Below are 17,870 nucleotides of genomic sequence, written 5' to 3'. Positions count from 1 at the left end.
GGAAGTGAGTTTCTTGTAGGCAACAGATCATTGTGCCTTTTTCTTTGTTTTGTTTTGTTTTTTATCCATGCAGCCACTATGGCTTTTGATTAAAGAGTTTAGTCCATTTGCCTTCAATTTTATTATTGATAAGTATGGAAGTACTTCTGCCATTTTGTTATTTGTTTTCTGGCTGTCTGTGATTTCTTCCTTCTTTGTTTTTTTTTGCTTTTGGTGAAGGTGATTTTCTCTGGTAGTATTATTTACTTTCTTGCTTTTTTATTTTTGTTTTATATTTTCTGATTTCAGGTTATCATGAGGCTTGCAAATACTATCTTATAACCCATTATTTTAACTTGATAACAACTTAATATTTTCTGCATAAACAAAAAGAAAACGAATAAAAATTCTACATCCTAATTTCATTCCCCACTTTTAAGCTTTTTGTTATTTATCTTTTTGTCTTATTCTGCTATCTGTCTCATAAGTTAGAGTTATTTTTTGTTAGTTTATCATTTAGTCTTCCTACTTAAGAGTGATTTACATATCACATTTACAGTGTTATTACATTTTGTGTTTTTCTGTTTACTGGCTTTTACCAATGAGTTTTGTACCTTCAGATGATTTCTTATTGCTCATTACAATCCTTTTCTTTCTGATTATGCACTCCTTTTAGCATTTCTTGGAAGACAGGTCTGGTGTTGATGAAATCCATCAGCTTTTGTTTATCTTCTTTATTTCTCTTTCATGTTTGAAGGATATTTTTACTGAGTATACTAGTCTAGTATAAAAATTTTTTCTTTAGCACTTTAAATATGTCATGCCACTCTCTGCTGGCTTTTAAGATTTTCACTAAAATGTCTGCTGCCAGACATATTGGAGTGCCATTTTATGTTATTTGCTTTTTTTCCCTTGATATTTTTAGGATTCTTACTATATCTTTGAACTTTGGGAGTTTAATCATTAAATGCCTTGAGGTAGTCTTCTTTCAGTTAAATCATATTGATACTCTATAACCTTTCTGTACTTGCATATTGATATCTTCCTCTATATTTGAGAAGTTCTCTGTTACTATCCCTTTTAATAAGCTTTCTATCCCTATCTCTTTCTCTACTTTAAGGCCAATAATTCTTAGCTTTGCCCTTTTGAAGCTGTTTTCTAAATCCTCGAATGTATGCCTCACTGTTTTTTATTCTTTTTTTCCTTTGGCTCTTCTGACTGTGTATTTTCAAACAGCCTGTCTTCAAGTTCACTAATTCTTTCTTCTGCTTGATCAATTGTGCTATAAAAAAACTAACGTATTGTTCATTGTATCAGTTGCATTTCTGAACTCCAGAATTTTTGCTTAATTCTTTTTAATGATTTAAATCTCTATGTTAAATTTATCTGATAGAATTCCAAATTCCTTCTCCGTGTTTTCTTGAATTTCTTTGAGTTTTTTTCAAAATAGCTAACTTGAGTTTTCTGTCTAAAAGGTCACGTATCTCTGTCTCTCCAGGATTGATCCCTGGTGTCCTATTTAGTTCATTTGATGAGGTCATATTTTCTTGAATGGTCTTGATGCTTATGGATGTTTATCTGTGTCTGGGCATTGAAGAGTTAAGTATTTATTATAGACTTTACAATCTGGGCTTGTTTGTTCCTATCTGTCTTGGGAATGCTTCATAGGTATTCAAAAAAAACTTGAGTATTATAATCTAAGCCATATCTGGATTAGGAAACACCCCAAGCCCAGTAACACTGTGGTTCTTGTAGACTCACAGAGATACCCCCTTTATGGTCTTGGATAAGATCTAGAAGAATTCTGTGGATTACCAGGCAGAGACTCTTGTTCCCTTTCCTTACTTTCTCCCAAACAGAATCTTTCTTTCTGTGCTGAGCTGCCTGGAGGTGGGGCCGGGTAACACAAGTATTCCTGTGGCCACCGCCACTGTGACTGTGCTAGGTCAGACCTAATGCTAGCACAACACTGGGTCTCACCCATGTCTTGCTATAATCACTACTTGGCTACTGTCTATGTTCGCTCAAGGCCCTGGGGCTCTACAATCATCAGGTGGTGAAACCAGCCAGGCTTGTGTCTTTCATTTCAGGATGGCAAGATTCCCCAGACCCTGGGTGGGTCCAGAGGTAACGTCCAGGAGCCAGGGGCTGAAGTCAAAACGTTAATAGTCAATCCTGTGTCCTATTGTACTGTGGCTGAGCTGACACTCGAACCACAGGATACAAACATTCCAATTATGTACTCTTCTTTCAACGGACAGAGGAATCACACCCCATGGCCACCACATGCATTGGCCTATAAGGAGTACTGTCAGGCTACCACCAACTTTCCCTTAAGGTGCAAGCACTCTTAAGTCAGCTTGTAGTGAACGCTCCCTACCATGGGTCTCAACCTTAAGGGAAGTGGGCTCCCCTCTGTGTCAGGGCAGGTCCAGAAATACCATCCAAGAGACGAGGCCTACAATCATGGATCCCAAGAGAGTGCTTGGTGCTGTGTCCCCTCTGGTCAAGTTAGTATCCAAGGTGCAAGTTAAAATCCTCTTTACAAAAATTTTTTCTCTGCTTTTCTCAATCAGAAGGAGTCTCTTCCCATAGCCACCACAGTTCAGAATGTGCTAAGTCTCACCTGAAGCCAGCCAAGTGTTGGTGTCACCCAAAGCCCATGGCATATTACCTGTATATCACTGCTGCTTATACAGGCCCTAAGGGCTCTTTAATCAGCAGGTGATGGGTCCTGCCAGGATTGGGTCCTTCCCTTCAAGACTGCAGTTTCCCTTCTGGCCTGGGTGTGTTTAGAAATGTTGTCCAGGAGGCTGGCCATGGTGGCTCATGCTTGTAATCCTAGCGCTTTGGGACACCAAGGCAGGTGGACTGCCTGAGCTCAGGAGTTCGAGACCAGCCTGGACAACACGGTGAAATCCTGTCTCCAATAAAATACAAAAATTTAGCCAGGCATGGTGGCATGTGCCTATAGTCCCAGCTACTTGGGAGGCTGAGGCAAGAGACTTGTTTGAACACAGGAGGTGGAGGTTTCAGTGAGCTGAGATTGTGCCACTGCACTCCAGCCTGGGTGACAGAATGAGAATCCTTCTCCACAAAAAAGGAAGGAAAGGAGGCCTCATAACTATGACTGTTGCCCTATTGTACTATCAGTGAGTTGGTATTCATGATGCAAGACAAAGTCTTTTTTCTCTCTCCTCAAGCGGAAAGAAGGGGTCTCTTTTGGAGTCATGAGCTGTGCAGCCTGGGGCTGGGGAAGAGGTTGTGCATATACTCCCATAGCCATTCCAGCTGGTGTCTCTGTAGGTTGTATGCTCTCCAAGTCCACTGGAGCTGAGCCAAGTTCAGCACTAGGATTCACCTAGAAGTTGCAGTCCTTATGGCCTAGACTGCTTTTCAAGTTTATTTAGAGCCCCAGAGCACTTTATCCCATAATGGTGAGGCTTGCCAGAACTCAAATTCTAACAGATATATGGATGATACCCCTGCGGCTAGGGCAGATTTAAATACTTCCTCCATGGGCAGGTGTCAGCTGATTTCAGCCCAGTTTTGCGTTCTGTGGTGACAGGGCAACACTGAGTTCAATGAAGTGTCTCACAACTGCTGTGCTCTCTCTTTCCTAAGAGCACAGATTCTCTGTCATGTGTCAGCTGCCAGGAAATGGAAGAGGGGTGGCATTGACAATTCAAAGCTGTCTTTCCTATCTCTTTCAGTGTCTCTTTTTATCCATATGAAACCAAGTATTGTGAGTGCTTACCTTATTTTTGGTTCTTATGGAGGTACTTCTTTTTGTATAGACAGTTGTTAAATTAATATCCTTGTGGAGGAGCAGGGAGAATCCACAGAAACTTCTATTCAGGCATCTTGATCCTGTGAGTGTCTTTTTAAAAAGAAAACAGACCTTACTTTTTAGAGCAGTTTTAGATTCACAGAATAACTGCAAGGAAAGTACAGAGATTTTCCATATACCTCTGCCCCCACACATGTATAGCCTTCTCTCATTATCAACATCCCTGCTAGAGTCATACATTTGTCACCATTAATAAACCTACATTGACACATTATCATCCAAAGTTTATAGTTTACATTAGGGTTCACTCGCGTTGTTGCATTTTTATGAGTTTGGAAAAACTTATGATGACATGTGTCTACTGTTTTAGTATCACACAAGTAGCTTCCCTGTCCTAAAAACCTCTATTTCTTATTGTGCTTTTAATTTGCATCTACCTAAAGGTGGATGATGTAAGCATCTTTTCGTGTGCTAATTAGCCCACTGTATATTCTTTTTAGTGAAATGGCTCATTGTGACTTTTGGTCCTTTATGTATTCTAGACACAATTTTATTGTTGGATTAATGGTTTACAAATATTTTTCCTAGTCTGTATCTTACCTGCACATCCTCTTAACAGGCACTATGAGAGAACAAAAGATTTAATTTTGATGAAGGTTAATTTACTAATTTTTCCTTTTATGTACTGTACTTTTTTGGTGTCAAGTATGAAAATTTTACCCAGCCATGGATCCCATAAGTTTTAAAAATAAGCTTTTCTTTTATTTTTTTTCTAAAGTTTTTATAGTTTTATATTTTACATTTAATTCTATGACCAATTTTGAGCTAACCTGTGTATAAAGTATGAAGTTGAGGTCTACGCCGACTTTTTTTTTTTTTGACCTAGAATTTCCAATTACTCTAGCATCATTTGTTGTAAAGGATCTCCTTCCTTCATTGAATTGCCTTTGTACCTTTATAAAAAAAAATCAGTTGGAAAGGTAAGCAGGTTAAAAAGAAAGAAAAATAGCAGTCACAAATTACATAATTATAGAAAATCCCAAAGAATCTATAAAATAAAACAAAAAACTGGATCTAAGAAGTGACCAGTAATGTTTCAGAGTGCAAGTGCAACATACAAAAGTCAATTGTTTTTCTATGTACCAGTAATGAACAACTTTAATTTGAAGTAAAAATAATGTAAATTCCATTAAAAGTAAACACTATTAACAATTGCATAAAAAATAAAATACTTATATATGAATCTGATAAAATGTGTATAAAATGTGGAAACTATTGAAAGTGATGAAAATAATGAAAAGTTTTAAATAAATGGAGAAATATATATTTCATGTTGATAAATTGGAAGACTCAATATTGTTAGGTCCCCTCTTCCCTGATCAATTTATAGATTCAGTAAAATTGTAATAAAAATTTCAGCAAGCTATTTTGGGGATGTCAATAAACTCATTCTGAACTGGATATGGAAAGGCAAAAAAACAAGAATAGCCAACACAATACTGAAGAGGAACAAGTTGGAGCACTCATGTGATTTCAAGACATACTATACATAGAAGTCATGAAGTGAATATAGCACTGGCTAAGCAATAGTCAAATATATTAATAGAAAGGATAGTAATCTCAGAAATAGATTTTCACAAATATAGTCAACTGATCTTTGACAAAGACGCATAAGAAAGTTAATGGAGAAATGACTATTTTCAATATGTGGTGCTGGAACTGTTAGACATTTATACACAAAAAGATGAGCCTTACATCTTTCACAAAAGTTAACTTAGAATGAATTATTTACATACATGTAAAATGCAAAAGTATAAAATGACTAGAAGATAATGTAGGAGAAAATCCAGGTGACCTTGAATTTGGAGTTTTTAGCTACAACACATAAAATCATAATCCATGAAAGAAAAATTGATAAGTAGACTTTATCAAAATTTTTTTTTAAAAAAAAAAAAACCTCCTCTCTGTAAAAGACATTGTTAAGACAATCAAAAGCAAAACCACAGATTGGCAGAAAATGATTTCAAACACATATATGACAAATATACTAAGAACTCTTAAAACTCAATAGTAGACTAGATGATGACAGCAGAAATGATGGAGTAAAGACATTCTAGAGTCAATCTTCTCCTTCATAAAAAGAAAAACACTGGAAAAATTACAAAATTTTTTTTTAGATCTCTGGAAATTAACGAAATGCTTGTGACAATCTAGAAACAATTTATTTATTTATTTTTTTTTAAAAAAAACAGCTAAATATTGGTAAGAAAAAAGAAGAGTTTGAGGTTTTTCAACTTGGCTTAATTGCATCACCTTTAACTCATCTCAATGGTAGCTTTAAAGGCCAGCAGCCCACAACAACATTTAAACTAAGCAGCCTAGCAGTCACTAGAGTAACCTAAAAGTTGAAGTTTGGAGCTCCTAAAAAAGCCCTATTCCCAGACAACTATTCAACTTGTCTAGCAGTTCTGTAGAAAATCACAGTCATCAGTCTTGTCTTCTTTGGCTGACTTTGAGATCACTGAGTGTGAATATGAGACCCTAGAGGCATTTGTTAGTAAAAATCAGTGATAATTGTTTAAAATTATGTCTGCCTAAGATGGTGATAATAGTGTGTGCAAACAACAGGCAAACCACAATACTTAACAGAAGAAACTAAAGAATGAGATATTTGTAGGGAATTGCAATAATCCATCATACCTGAATGGTACACATGCCATATGCTCAGGAAATACCTGAGTATGCCATATACCCTCATCTGTACCTGCCCTTAAGACTCTGAATAAGCAGGAAGTAAAGGCTATGGCAGAGTTGTAAACTGATGAGCCTAGTATTGAAGTCTGACCCAATATACACATTTAGCACCTCAGCAAAGACTAGAATATTTGTTGGTTCTCAGTGTTTAAGAAAATCTGTTAAATCATTACATGACCCCTAAACTAATCACACCAAGACATTAAGTACCCCACACAACAGGTGACCTAGACTTTATAGAATTAGTTCTGCTACTTCAAAGAACAAACTGCAATAATAAAAAACCCTGAAGAAAGTGAGAATCTGATTTATAGAGTTGAAATGTTATATATAGTTTAAATGTACCATTCCCATTATGAGACTTGTAAAGAAAAAATATTTAATGCATACACAAGACAGAAGGGTAGTCAATAAAAACTGTCCCTGGTGAAGACCAAATTTTGATAGACAAAGATTTTAAATGAGCTATTATAAATATGCTCAAAGAACTAAAGAAAATAATCTCTAAAGAACAAAACAAGATGTGCAAAGATGTCTCACAACACAGAGAATATTAAAAGATTAACATTATTACTATTAGAGACAGGATCTTACTCTCTTGTCCAAGCTGGAGTGCGGTGGATCACAGCTCATTTCAGTCTCAAACTCCTGGGCTCAAATGACCTTCTCAGGTCAACCTCCTGAATAGTTGGGACTCTAGGTGTGCTATAGTTGGGACTCTAGGTGTGCTATAGTTTGGACTATCAACTGTTCTGCTAATTGTCCACCATGCCAAGCTATTTTATTTTCTACTTTTAGTAGAGATGTTGTTTTGCCAAGTTACGCAGGCTGGTCTTGAACTCCTGGGCTCAAGTGATTACCCATCTCAACCTCCCAAAGTGTCAGAATACATGTGCAAGCCACCATGCCTGGGTCTACATATAAATTATTATTTTTAAAAAATAATAGAAATTCTGGAGTTGAAAGTACAATAGTGAAAGTGAAAAACTCACTAATTCACTTCAGGGGCTCAACAGCAGATTTGACAGGCAGAAGCAAAAATAATGAAGATAAGTAAACAAAGATTTTCCAGTTTGAAGAAGAGAAATGAAAAAGAAAGACAACAAATAAGCAGATCATCAGAAATCTGTGGAACACCATGTAATGTAACCCATACACAAAATGGGAGTCCCAGAAGGAAAGAAAACATTAGAAGTAATAATGGCTAGAAAGTTTACACATTTGATAAAAACATTAATTTACATATACCAAAAGCACAACGGTTTTAAGTAGGATAAACACATAAATATCCACAGATAACTGCATTATAATCAAACTGTCAAAACCAAAAACCAACACAGAATCTTGAAAGCAACAAGAGAGAATAAATTCTTCACATTCAAGGAGCCTCAATAAGACTAACAGCTGATTATTTATTAGAAACCATGCAAGTCAGGAGATAGAGGAATAACATATTCAAAACGTTTAAAGTAAAATACTGCAAACAATAATTCTATGCTGAGAATAATTATACTTTTAAAAGAAAGATTAAGATATTTCCAGGTTTAAAAAAACTCTAAGAATTTATTACTACCAGATACACTCTATAAGAAATACTAAAGAATTCCTTAAGGTTGAAATAAAAGGACACTACAGAGTAAGTAAAATCCACAAGAAAAATAGAGTGCCAGGAAAGGTACCTACATCAGTAAATAAAATATTCAGTATAAATACACTTTGTAACTCTTTTTTAAACGTCTAATTTTAAAAAAGACATTTGCATACATAATTATAAATGTATGCTGATGGACATAACAATGTACATAGCTGTAATTTGTATGAAAATAACAGCACAATGGTGGGGGAAGGAAATGAAGCTATATAATTACAAAGTATAGGTTAAACATCCCTAATCCAAAAATAAAAATTCTGAAACTTTTTGAGCACTGACATGATTGCCATAGGAGGAAAATTACACATTTGACTTCTTATGATAGGTCTCAGTCAAAATGCAGTTGCACACTGTTCACTTGGTATCCCCAAGGAAAATGAGATCCTCCTAGCCCCCTTGAGCTGCAATATATCTTTTTCACCTACACCCAGATTTTCTTAGATAAGCACTTCCACAAAGGGTAATAAAATGGCATGTGTGCCAACTGGGTGTGAAGACAGACAGGTTTCCCATAATTTCCCACATGGGACCAAGACTCACATGTTTTACTCCCTATGTTTTTCTACTTATTCTCTGTGGTGCAGAAATATTGTTGAAAATGTCAAAAAGGCTTGCAGACACCCCTATGGGTAACAGTGATAAGAAAAAGAGGAAGCATTTATGTTACTCCATAGCACAGGAAGTCAAGCTGCTGGAGAAGCTGGACAGCAGTGCAAGTGTGAAACATCTTACAAAAAAGCATGGTGTTGGAATGACCACCATATATAATCTGAAGAAACAGAAGGATAAACTGTTGAAGTTCTATGCTGAAAATGATGAACGGAAATTAATGATTGTTTTAAAAGAAAAAACACTGCATAATGTTAAAAATGAAGATTTCAGTCACGTATTAAAAGAGTGGATCTGTTAGGGTTACAGTGAAGACATGTCACTTAGTGGCATGCCAATCATGAAACAAGCAAAGATCTATCACAATGAAGTGAAAATTGAAGAGAACTGTGAATATCAAACAGGCTTGTTTCATACATTTATGAATAAACTTGGCATTAAATTTTTAGATACTAGTTGTGCTAAAGCATCGCAAAGCAGTGAAGAAGTTCATTGAGGAGTTTTCCAAAGTCACTATTGATAAGAATGTCACTGCTTTGGCACCGTTGCCCCAGAGAGACACTGACTACCACTCATGAAACAGCCTCTACAGGAATTAAGGATACAAAGGATAGAATAACTGTGCTGGGATGTACTAATGCAGCAGGTACACACAAATGTAAGCCTGCTATGGTAGGCAAAAGCATGCATCTTGCTATTTTCAAGAAGTGCTTTTTTTTTTTTTTTGCCAATTCACTATTATGCTAACAAAAGAGCATGAATCACCAGGAATATCCTTCTTCACTGGTTTCACTAACATTTTTTACGAGCAGCTCATGCTTACTGTAGAGAAGCTGGGCTGGGTGAAGACTGTAAGATTTTATTTCTTATCAACTGTTCTACTGATTGTCCAGCAGAAATTTTCATAAAAAATAATGTTTATGCCATGTATTTTCCACCAAATCTGACTTCATTAATTCAGCCATGTGACCATGATATACTCAGATCAATAAAGAGTAAATATAAAATCACTTCCTTAAATAGCATTCTAGCAGCAATCACAGAGGTATGGGTGTGAAAGGTTTTCAAAAGAAGTTTAGCATGAAGGATGCTGGATATGCTGTTGCCAGTGCTTGGAATAGAGTGACCAAAGACACAATGGTGCATGCCTGGCACACCCTCTGGCCTGTGACTACGTTTAATGATGATGACTATGTTTAATGATGACTATGTTTAATGATGATAGTGACTTTAAAGAATTCTATGTGTCAAGTGAGAAAATGATGTCTGACCTGCTTACATATGCAAAAACTATACCTTCAGAGTCTTTCAGTAAACTGGAAGAAGTGAATATTGAAGTTATTTTTAAGAATAATTGTATATTTTCACTTAAATATAATTTATATATCTTCAAGGTACATGTGACAAATACATTCATGTAATTTGTAAATATAAAACCAGTATAAATTCAAGTCAGGCACTTGCTTTTTAGATATTAAATTTTTACTCTGGTTCTAAAGGTAATTCCTATAATCAATTACTGTTATCCATGAACATAAACATTTCATCAAATTATATTCCTAAGATTAATTGCTAAATTGGTTTAGCTAATTCTATAGCATTTCTGCATCTTAAAGTTTTTATCTTGCAAATGGAAAATATACCTTCAGAATTTTCTCTGTAAATATAAAATATAGTGTGAGAAAAACAATGTGACAAGATAGTCTCTTCACACATATTTTATAATAATATATGTACCAAGTAAAAAAAAAAAAAATCAAACCAGTGTAACTGGGATATCCATCACCTTAAATGTTTGTCTATTCTTTAGGCTAGAAACATTCAAATTATTTTCTTCTAGCTATTTTGGAATACATAATAGGTTATTATAAACTCTAGTCACCTGACTGATCTATCAAACGCTAGATATTATTTCTTTTATATGTTTATCTGTACCCATTAATCAACCCCTCTTATATTCCTCTCCTCCCTAATCTTCCTGTTCTCTGGTAACCATCAATTACTTTCTGTCTTCATTGGGATCTAATTTATTAGCTCCCACATATGAGTGAGAATGTGCAATATTTGTCTCTCTCTGTTTGGCTTATTTCACTTAACATAATGACCTACAGTTCCATCTGTGTTGCTGCAAATGACAAGCTCTCATTTTTTGTGTGGCTGAATAATATGCCATTACATATGTAAACCACATTATTTTTATTCATTCATCCACTGATAGGCACTTAGGCTGCTTCCATATTATAGCTATTGTAAATAGTGCTGCAAAAAACTTGGGAGTCTAGATATTTCTTTGATATATAGATTTCCTTTCCTTTGGCTATAAAACCAGAAGTGGAATTGCTGAGTCATATGGTATTTCTACTTTTAGTCTTTTTAGATACTCCATACAGTTTTCCATAGTGTCTGTACTAATTTGCATTCTTAGCAACTGTGTAGGAGAGTTCCCCTTGCTCACAGTCTCAACAGCATATATTATTACCTGTTTTTTTAATAGAAGCCATTTAACTGGGGTAAAATGATAACTCATTGTATTTGATTTGCAATTCTCTGATGATTGGTGATGTTAAGCATTTTTATATGCCTGTTGTCCATTTGTATAGCTTAAGAAATTGCTATTTTTATATTTTTCCAATTTTAATGGATTATTTGGACTTGTGCTGTTGTTTGAATATATGTATTAAAATATGCATATTCTAGTTATCAATCCTTTTTCAGATGGATAGTTTACAAATATTTTCTCCTATTCTGTGGGTTGTGTCTTGATTTTGTTGATGGTTTCCTTTGCTATGCAGGAGCCTTTTAGCTTGATGAAATGCCATTTGTCTATTTTTGCTTCAGTTGCCTGTGCTTTTGAAGTCTTACACAAAAATTCTTTTCCCAGTTCAATGTCCTGAAGTATTTTCTCAATGTTATCTTCTAGTAGTTTCATAGTTTCATATCTTAGATTTAAGTTTCTATTAGGTTGGTGCCAAAGTAATTGTGGTTTTTGCCATTAAAATATTGGCAAAAGGGCCGGCTTTAGCTCAGCGGTTACTTCGACAATGCTTTCTATGGTGGAAAAAATATTGGCAAAAAACTCAATTACTTTCGCACCAATATAATAATTTATTTTTATTTGATTTTCATATATGGTGAAATACAGGGAACTACTTTTTGCTTCTGCATAGGATTATCCAGTTTTCCTAGCACCATTTATTGAAGAGACCTTTCCTTTCCCATTGTATGTTCTTGGTGTTGTTGAAGATTAGTCAAAATCTTCATCTTTGTTGCAAATGAGATATAAACCCATGAGCAAATGCAAGAATTTATATCTGAGTTCTCTATTCTGTTCCACTTATCTTTATGTCTGTTTTCACGTCAGTACCATGCTGATTTTGTTACTATAGCATTGTTTAATATTATATTTTGAAGTCAGGTAGTGTGATGCCTCTGGCTTTGTCCTTTTTGGCAAGGATTATAGAGAAGTTAAAAGTTATCTTAGATCACAATATAAAGAACAGTAACAAGCAAAGAAAAAAAACTTCTAACTTAACTCCACCCCTCCCATTTTGACTTTTACTTATCTCAATTTACATATTTTTATATTACTTATCTCTTAACAGGTTTCTGTAGTTATTGTTTCTCATAAATTAGTCTTTTGGGCTTCATACTAGAGTTTTCAGTGGATTGCACACCTTACAGTCATAGAGTATTCTGGGCTTGTCCATGTACTTAATTTTACCCGTGGGTTTTATATCTTCAAATGTTTTATTTTTGCACATTAGTTTTTTCCTTTCAGATTGAGGAACTCCCTTTAGCATTTTTTTTTTTTTTTTTTTTTGACTCTGTGGCTCAGGCTGGAGCTCAGTGGGGCAATCTTGGCTCACTGCAACCACTACCTCCTTGGTTCAAGTGATACTCCTGTCTCAGCCCCCCGAGTAGCTGGGACTACAGGCATGCACCGTCACACCCAGCTAATTTTTGTATTTTTAGTAGAGATGGGGTTTCACCATGTTGGCCAGGATGGTCACCATCTCTTGACCTTGTGATTTGCCCACCTCAGCCTCCTAAAGTGCTGGGATTACAGGTGTGAGCTGCCATGCCTGACCAGTATTTTTCTGTAAAACAAGTCTAGTGGTGATGAATTCTGTCAGCTTTCATTTGTCTGGGAAAGACTTTATCACTCCTTCATACTTAGAAAGTAATTTTGCTAGATACCATATTCTTGGATGACAGGTTTTTATTTCCATCAGCACTTTGAAAATATCATTTTACTTCCTCTTAGTCTGTATGATTTCTGTTGAGAAGTATGTTGCCAGAAAATTGGAGCTTCTTTATGTTATTTATTTCTTTCCTTTAACTGCTTTTAGGATACTCTGTCCTTAATCTTTGAGAGTTTATTGTATGCCTTTGAATAGTCTTATTTGGGTCAAGACTGTTTGTTGTTCTCTGGACTTCCTTTACCTGGATATGTATATCTTTCTCAAGTTTTAGAAAGTTATCTGTTATTATTTCTTTGAATAAGCTTTCTCTCCCTTGCTCTTGCTGAACACTCTTAAATACCAATAATTCTTAGATTTGTCCTTTTGAGATAATTTTCTATATCTTGTTCTTTTTAGTTTTCTCTCCTCTGTGTATTCTCAAATAGCCTGTTTTCAATCTTACCAATTTGTTCCTCTCTTTTGTGTCATTTTGCTATTGAGAGCTTCTGATAAATTTTTCAGTTTGTCAAATATGTTTTCCAGTTCCAAGTTCTTCATTTGATTTTTAAAAATACGTCAATATCTTAATTAAATTTTGATGATAAATCTATGAGTTGCTTTTCTGTGTTATCTTAGAGATCACTGAGTTTCTTTCTAACTACTCTTTCGAATTCTTGGTCAGAGAGTTCAATTTTCTTGTCTGTCTGACTTGTTTTGGTTTTATTGGATATGTTTCCTTAGGTCTTTTTCTTTTCTTTCTTTTTTTTTTTTTTTGGTAATTTACCTCTTGATGTTTCTTCTCTTAAATTTCTGCTTCATTTTCAGCACAAGATGATGCCTTAAGCCCAGGTTTTTCTTGGTTCTTGTAAATGATTAGAGCACTGTTTATCTCAAATGGTGGTGGGGGTGGTGGAGGGGGGCAGTCCCAACACAAAGGGGATATCTGCTGGCAGTGTGAGAAGGCTGGCTAGGGGTTTGTGCCTAGGGGACCTGTGGAATGTACTTCCTACACTGTGGTGCTACTGAAGAGCCACTCTGACTTGGTGTCCCCTTTGGCTGAGTGATTAAGCACTCAAATAAAAAGTACACGTTGATAAAATGGATACAAAGTAACCCAACTATATGTTAAGTACAAAGGAAACACTTTAGATTTAAATACACAAATAGAAATTACTAGGAAAGAAAAAGGTATGCTATGTAGACCAGTATTTAAAAGAGAGCAGGTGTGACAATATTAATTTCAGACAAAATGGATTTTAAGACAAAGATGTTACTAGACACAATTTAGAAATGATAAAAAGAGTCTGGGTGCAATGGCTCACACTTGTTACCCCAGCAGTTTGGGAGGCTGAGGGGGGTGGATTAACTAAGGTCAGAAATTTGAGATCAGCCTGGGCAATATGATGAAACTGTCCTTGTTAAAAATACAAAAATTAGCCAGGCATGGTGGCAGGTGACTGTAATTCCAGCTACCCAAGAGGCTGTGGCAGTAGAATTGCTTGAACCCTGGAGGTGGAAGTTGCAGTGAGCCGAGATCATGCCATCATATTGCTGCCTGGGTGACAAAAGTGAAACTCCATCTCAAATATAAATAAATAAATGAAAATGATAAAAGGGTCAATTTATAATTATAGATGCATCTAACTAAAGATCCTCAAAATATATGAAGCAAAAAGATGGTATTGAATGGAAGTATAACTTTGAGAATAACAGGGACTTCAATACCCATTTTCAATAATGGATAGGACAACTAAACAGAAAATCAGCAAGAAAATAGAAAACATGAAAAATACTATAAACCAACTAGAGGTAATAGTCACATATAGAACATAACACTATTAACGACAGCATATACCTTATTCTCTAGTACGTATGGAACATTACCCAGGATAGATTATATGTTATGCCGTAAAGAAGCCTCAATATATTTAAAAGATTGAAATCATACAATGTTCTCTGACCATAGGAGATGAAATTAGACAGAAGAAAATTTGTGGAAATTTACAAGCATGTAGAAATTAAATAACACTCTCGCAAATAACCCGTGGGTCAAAGAAAAAATCAAAAAGGAAATTATTAAATATTTTGATGAATGAAAATGAAAACATAACATACCTACATTTATGGAATGTGGTTAAAGAAGTGCTTAGAAATTTGTAATGATAAATGCTGATTTTGAAAAAGAAAATCTCAAATCAAAAACATAATCTTCTACCTTAAGAAACTAGTTAAAAAAGAGCAAAGTAAACCCAGAGAAAAGAGATAAATATTAAAGTGGAAATAAATAAAACAGAAAATAAAACTGAATACAAAAAACAAAAACAAAAACAAAAATTGGTTATTTGAAAAGACCAGCAAAATTGACAAAATTTTCATTTAAATGACTGAAACAAAAATACAGACAAGTCTCAAATTACTAAAATCAGGAATGAGAGTGGACGTTCAAACTGACCTTACAGAAACAAAAATGATTATAAGAAAACACTGTAATTGTATGCCAACAAATTAGATAACCCAGATGATAATAGAAAAATTCTTAGCAAGGCAAAAACTAGTGAAATTGACTAAAGAAGAATTAGAACATCTGAATAGATCTATAACAAGTAAGGAGACTGAATTAATAATCAAACAAGATTTCAAAAATAATTCCCAGTTTCAAATGACTTCACTAATAAATTCTACCCAAAATTAAAGAATTAACACCAATTAATCATAGTATGTTTCAAAACACAGAAGAGAAGTGAATACATTTCAACATATTCTATGAAGTTAGAATTTCTTTAATAACAAATCCAAACACATTTCTAGGAAAGCAAAAGAAAACAAATGAACTACAGAACAAGATCCCTTATGAAAATAGATGCTCAAATTCTCAAAAAAGAATTCTAGCAAAATCTATTAACATGGAAAAAAGATTAAGCACCATGACCATGTGGAATTTATTCCAGGAATGCAAAGCTGGTTCTACACATGAAAAACAATGAAATTAATACAGCCCTGGAGAGCTTTATGTTAAGTCAAATAACCCAGACATAATAAATAAATATTGTATGATCTCATTTATACATGCAGTCTAAAATAGTAAACCTCATGGAAACAGAGTAGAATGCTGGTTGCCAGGTACTAGTAGAAGGAAATGGAGAAGTGCTACCATATCATAGCTACCATATCTTAGCTATTGTGAGTAATATTTCAGTAAACATGGGAGTGTGGATATCTGTTCAGCATACTGATTTCAATTCTTCTGAATATATACCCAGAGACAGGATTACTGGATCATATGGAAGTTCTATTTTTTGTTTTCTGAAGAAGTTCCATACTGTTTGACATAATGGTTACATTATTTACATTCTCACCGAGGCTGTTTTTTAAATTACTGTAGCCTTGTAGTATAGTTTGAAGTCAGATAGCGTGATGCCTCCAGCTTTGTTCTTTTGCTTATGATTGTCTTGGCTATGTAGGCTCTTTTTTGGTTCCATATGAAGTTTAAAGTGGTTTTTTTCCAGTTCTGTGAAGAAAGTCAATGGTAGCTTGATGGGAATGGCGTTGAATCTATAAATTACTTTGGACAGTATGAACATTCTCACAACATTGGTTCTTCCTAACCATGAGCATGGAATATTTTTCCATCTGTTTATGTCCTCTCTTATTTCCTTGAGCAGTGGTTTGCAGTTCTCCTTGAAGAGGTCCTTCACATCCTTTGTTAGTTGTATTTCTAGGTATTTTATTCTCTTTGTAGCAATTGTGAATGGGAGTTGGCTCATGATTTGGCTCTGTTTGTCTGTTATTGGTGTATAGGAATGCTTGTGATTTTTGTACATTGATTTTGTATCCTGAGACTTTGCTGAAGTTGCTTATCATCTTAAGGAGATTTTGGGCTAAGATGATGGGGTCTTCTAAATATGCAATCATGTTGTCCGCAAATAGAGACAATTTGGCTTCCTCTTTTCCTAGTTGAATACTCTTTATTTCTTTTTATTGCCTGATTGCTCTTGCTGGAACTTCCAATACTATGTAGAATAAAATGGTGAGAGAAGGCACCCTTGTCTAGTGCCAGTTTGCAAAGAGAATGCTTCCAGTTTTTACTCATTCAGTATGGTATTGGCTGTGGGTTTGTCATAGATAGCTTTTATTATTTTGAGATATGTTCCCTTGATAGCTAGATTATTGAGAGTTTTTAGCATGAAGGGCTGTTGAATTTTGTCCAAGGCTTTCTCTGCATCTATTGAGATAATCGTGGTTTTTGTTTTTGGTTCTGTTATGTAGTAGATTACGTTTATAGATTTACATATGTTGAACCAGCCTTGCATCCCCAGGATGAAGCCTACTTGATCATGATGGATAAGCTTTTTGATGTCCTGTTGCATTCCATTTGCCAGTATTTTATTGAAGATATTTGCATCGAAGTTCATCATGGATATTGGCCAGAAATTTTCTTTGCTAGTTCTGTCTCTGCCAGGTTTTGGATCAGGATGATTCTGGTCTCATAAAATGAGTTAGGGAGGATTCCCTTTTTTTGTATTATTTGGAACAGTTTCAGAAGGAATGGTCCCAGCTCCTCTTTGTATGTCTGGTAGAATTTGGCTGTGAACCCATCTGGACCTGGACTTTTTTTGGTTGGTATGCTATTAATTGCTTCCTCAGCTTCAGACCTTGTTATGGGTCTATTCAGGGACTCAAGTTCTTCCTGGTTTAGTCTTGAGAGGGTGTAAGTGTCCAGGAATTTATCCATTTCTTCTTGATTTACTGGTTTATGTGCCTAGAGTTGTTTGTAGTAATCTCTGATGGTAGTTTGTATTTCTGTTGAATCATTGGTGATATTCTGTTTTTCATTTTTCATTGTATCTATTCGATTCTTCTCTTCTTTTTTATTAGTCTGGCTAGCAGTCTATTTTACTGATCTTTT

At 35.0% G+C, this 17,870-nt stretch overlaps 1 long non-coding RNA gene across 2 annotated transcripts in view; it reads right to left on the bottom strand.

Moving 5' to 3' along the window:
* The window catches only part of LOC135273831 (uncharacterized), a 440,128-nt gene that overhangs the window by 64,965 nt on the left and 357,293 nt on the right, over window positions 1-17,870 (bottom strand). The window contains exons 1-2 of one of the 2 annotated variants that reach the window (XR_010341620.1): window positions 4,600-4,690; window positions 3,737-3,859 (exon numbers count right to left, since the gene is read on the bottom strand). This is a non-coding gene — a long non-coding RNA (uncharacterized LOC135273831). Of the gene's footprint in view, window positions 1-3,736; window positions 3,860-4,599; window positions 4,691-17,870 lie in introns of those variants that run through there. The other variant, XR_010341621.1, reaches the window with a different exon arrangement.

The sequence above is a fragment of the Aotus nancymaae genome, unplaced genomic scaffold (genome assembly GCF_030222135.1).
Source record: "Aotus nancymaae isolate 86718 unplaced genomic scaffold, 86718_ANA_hifiasm-v0.15.2.pri h1tg000009l, whole genome shotgun sequence".
Taxonomy (NCBI): domain Eukaryota; kingdom Metazoa; phylum Chordata; class Mammalia; order Primates; family Aotidae; genus Aotus; species Aotus nancymaae.
Note: the sequence above shows the minus strand (reverse complement) of the source record. Positions and strands in the feature narration are given on the sequence as shown.